Here is a 4,825-nt window from a genome sequence, read left to right as displayed (position 1 = left end):
TCTTTTCTTTCTACTGGGTTGCCTTATCCAGAGTCGAGGCTTATGCCTTGTCTTCCTGTATCTTGTTTGCTTGGAATGTATTATATGAGAGAAGAATCCATTTTCTTTTCTTTTTTTTTTATTTTTAGATATTTTTATTTTCAGTAGTGACAGAAATAAAAAATATAATAGAATCCCATAATTATTGCCATTATGGAGATGGCTTTAATGAAAATCGGTCAGATGTGTATTACTGCTCCCCACTTTTCAACTAGTCCTAGTTGCTATTGAGAAAACAGGCAATCCCAAAGAATCTGTCCAGAATGTTCAAGATATGGTATATTATACAACATGCCTGTTTTCGTGGAGAACACCTAGGATATAATTATGTGTACTTCTTGATCTCATCATATAAGACAAGCACAAAGGCACAGTCCACACCTCTGAGAACATTGGACCACATGCCCTTGAAAAAAGCCTTGCCTCCTTCATCACGTGCGATCTTCTGCCAGCAGTCAAGCGTGCCTGTATACCATTCCTTTGTGTCCTGACTGCATCATCATAGGACCGGAAACTGTGTCAAAAGGATAGGAAGTCAGGCCAGCAATAGTAGTGACAGACTGTGCAATCATCCAGCTGATGAAGATGTGAGTATTCTTGGGATCCGGAAGCGTTCTCTTTGCAGTGTCATAGATAACAAAATAGGTAGCTTGGTAGATGATAATGCACGGTACTGACCCATTAAGGCCTGGGTACAGGCCCTTAATCCCATCAGATTTGTAGATCTTAACCAGGCAGGCGCTAAGGCCTTTGAATTCCTTCCAGCTCCGCCTTTACACACATCAGCTGCTAGATGGGAAGGGGCAAAACCAAGTGGGTACACAAAGCACAAGGATGTGGCCCCAACGGCAACACTTGATGCCAGGTTCCCTGCAAAGTAGCACCAAAACTGGGTCCTCTTGTCCACATCACCTGGAAAGATCTCCTTGTATTTGTCTTTGAAGGCAAAGTTGAGAGCCTGGGTGGGGAAGTATCTGATGACGTTGGCCAGGTTACCACGTCAGAAGGACATGACTCCCTGTTCACTGGGGATACAAACCACTCAATCTATGATGTCCTTGTATTGCTTATCTGCTGTGATTTGCTTGCTGGCATGCTGCACTTGTAGCAGCAGCTTGGCCCGCTCGATGGTCGCTACAGCCATTTTGGAGATGGCTGAGGCCACTCCGCCAGCCAAGAAGTCCTTGGTGAAGGTCACAGCGGCACCTGTCATGTTGAAAGAAAAAAGTAAGAGGCAGAAGACTGCGGGACGGGACTGGCTTGACAACCAGCTTTGACTCCCGGACTTTGGGCTCCATTATCAACAAAACAAAATTACTCATTTTGGAATTTAAGTCTTTGCTGGTGGGTGAGGACTTGAAGGGTATAATGTTCATATTTAGTACCTAACATGAGAAATGCACGTGGATCCCCTGAATACAAGAGTGGAACCTAGACATGTCTCTGATGTGCCGTGGTTTCCTCCAAGGATACATAGCTGGAGGGAGGTGCAATTTTATATCACATTGGGGGAATTTCCTGTTCTATTACATACCAGTGAAATTGTATTTTATGATACTAGGAATTTCAGAGTAGGTTCTTGATAAAAAAAACAAAAAAAACAAAAAACCAAGCAGCATTTTTTTCTTATTTGGGCAGAAGAGTCATCAATAATGTGCTTTCCTTCAAGAGGCTGGCAGGCTGGGAGTTCTAACGTCATCCACCTCTGACTTACATATTCCTGAAAGTTTAGGTTACAAACAAAACTTTTCTTCACCATGTTTAGAGATAATGAAATGTTTATACTTAGACCCAATGCGATGACGTGAAGGACACCAACACTACTTTTTTGCTAAATGGTACCATGGAATGCAATGTTTTACATACTTTGAATTCCATCTATCTTCACATGAATATTGAAGAACATTAGCATCCTATTTCCATAGTACAGGGAATAAGCTCAGAAACCTGGAACCCAATTAATCTCATACCTAAAAAACGGAGGTACCGGATGTACACAGCTATGCTTTTAAGGCCTATGTGGAATCCAGGGATGATCTTACTTAATAAGTCTCTAGATGCCACCCTCTCCTCTTTTAAAAACAAAACAACATTCTTCTTGTTGAGAAATGTCTGCCATAGAATGCTCCCAGCTTAGCGCAAGTTCTTTGGTATTAAAGTTCTTTTTGTTGTGGTGTAGTGGTTGGTGAGGATCAGCCTTTTTTATTTTTATTTTTTTAAACATTACTGCAGCCAACAATTACAGTATATCCAGGCCATGAAGAAACAACGGCCATGACACTGATGAAATAAAAAGGGACTGGTGAAATCCCTGGCTCCTACAGTCACAGAGGGATCTATCTACCTTACAGAGAGCTATAAAAAGACACACAAAAATCAAACAACTGAAACGTGGGCTTGTTTACTCTCAACAAAGAAGACTGATTTTTACTCATTCTCTTTGCAATTAATTTACCTAATTTAACCTTTAGAAATGTCACCTTCTCTTTCAACCTCGGTAATAAATATAATTTTTTTTTCTTGATTTAATTTTAGAAGCGTCTCTTATTTACTTTCCACAGCTGCTGCCCTTTTGGTTTGAATTGGTAGAGGGTAGGAAAAAATGAAACATATGAAAGATAGATTTGAGGACACATGTTTGTCTTTATTTAAATGTTAATTCCCTAGCACATTGATGTGTTAAGTATGTACAGATGTATTTCTCTGTGTTTGAGTACAGGAAAGGGATGGGGGAGAAAAATAAATCAGTGAAAAGTTAATAATACCAAACAGGACAGAAAATAGCTGTAGAGGTGCTAGCAACTTTAGAACAAGAGATATGGAGGCTGAACACTGCGCAGTTTTTTAGGCGCTGACAGGAATTAGCGCATGCTCAATACCCCCTCACTTTGGTGTCATAGAAAAAGGCTCCTCAGATTTGTACGTGTAGCCACATCTCTTGGGGCTCTTACACGCACACTGGCATCACTAGGTCTGGGGTGAAGTTTGGGATGACTGCATGGCTAACAAGCTCCGAGATGATACAGCCTGCCTTCGAGTTACGGCTGTTAAGTCCGCGGATCCCTGTGTGTGTAACCTTCTTAATGTCTGTACATGTAAAACCAGGCTTTTTGGTTTTTTCAACATTTTTTTTATTTTAAAAAAAAATTCACTTTGTCCAGGTTGCCTGGAATCTAATCTGTGGCCCAAGGTGCCTTCAAACTAGTATTCCTCCTGCTTAGCCTCCTGAGTGCTAGAATCACAGCCGTGTATCACCATGCCTGCTTGAAAAACTTTTGGATTGGAGGTTTATTTTATATCATGCATTTTGTATTTATAAAAAAACCCATGAAATTTTGACTTCATATAAACAAGGAGTTGGCAAATGGTGTGGCACTTTTTATTTTTATATTCTTGAGGGAAGCTATGAATTATTACACATATTATAGAGATGTAAGGACTAAAAACTCTGTATCTCCATGTAGCCTCTCAGTGAGTAATTTATAGAGAGTGCATTCCGTCATTGATTGTTTCCCTTTAAAATCTGCGCTGATGATTATTGCTAATCACTGCCATCTCATGAAAGGAAAGGGAGGTATGACCATCCTTGATTTCAAGTTGTATTGCAGAGGTACAGTAATGAAAACAGCATGACATTCACACAAAAGCAGGCACATTGACGCATGGATTTATTTCTGAAACAAACAAACCTACCTCTGGACATTGGATTTTTGATAAAGAAGCTAGAATTATATACTGGAAAAAAGACATCATCTTCAACAAATTGGTATGGTCAAACTGGATGTACAAGAAAACAAAGCAATCCATACTTACAGTCTTACAGAAAACTCCACTCCAAATACATCAAATAACTCAACATAAAATCAGATACTCATGAACAAAAATAAAATATATAAGAGAAAGTGAGGAATAGCCTTGAACTCACTAGAACAGGAGAAGACTTTCTGAACAGAACACCATTCACATGTGCACTATGATCCTCAATTAATAAAAGGGACATCAGGAGATGGAGAAGGTTCTGCATGGCAAAAAACAGCATCATTCATTCAAAGTGTAGAATGTTTTTTTCTTCACCAACACCTCATCTGATGGAGGAGTAATATCTAAGATATATAAAGGCTTCAAGAAGTAAGATATAAAGAAAACAAATAATCCAATTAAACATTGGGTTTAGAGCTAAACAGGGAATTCTCAATAGAGGAAACTCAAATGGCTGAGAAACATTTAATAAAATGTTCAACATAGTCATCAGGGAAATGCAAATCAAAATTATTTTGTAATTTCATCTTATACCTGTTAAAATGGCTAAAACCAACAAAAAAAGTAACATCTCATGCTGCCAAGGATGTGAAGTAAGAGAAATATTCACAAATTGCTGGTTGGAATGCAAATTCATTCAACCAGTACGGAAATCAGTGTGGTTGTTCCTCAGAAACATGGTAATCAATCTACTTCAAGACCCAGTTATACCACTCTTGGGCATCTACCCAAAGGATGCTTTACCCTACCACAGAGACACTTGCTCAACCATCTCTATTGCTGATCTCTTCATAGCAGTCTGAAAGCCTGAAATTGGAAACAACCCAGATGTCCATCAACTGAGGAATAGATAAAGAAAATGTGATACATTTACATGATAAATTATTACTCAGCTATTAAAAAAATGACATCATGAAATTCACAGATAATGGATGGAACCTAAAAAGACTATTCTGAGTGAGATAACTCAGATCAAGAAAGATGAAAATATGTTATGTATTCACTTACATTTGTGGATATTACTTGT

The 4,825-nt window shown here is 38.8% G+C and overlaps 1 pseudogene; it reads right to left on the bottom strand.

Moving 5' to 3' along the window:
- Positions 1-364: 364 nt before the first annotated feature.
- LOC127205315 (ADP/ATP translocase 2-like) lies at positions 365-1,252 on the bottom strand (annotated as a pseudogene).
- Positions 1,253-4,825: the final 3,573 nt, after the last annotated feature.

This window comes from Acomys russatus, chromosome 21 (assembly GCF_903995435.1).
Source record: "Acomys russatus chromosome 21, mAcoRus1.1, whole genome shotgun sequence".
NCBI classification, from domain to species: domain Eukaryota; kingdom Metazoa; phylum Chordata; class Mammalia; order Rodentia; family Muridae; genus Acomys; species Acomys russatus.
This window is presented reverse-complemented; position numbering and strand designations above follow the sequence as displayed.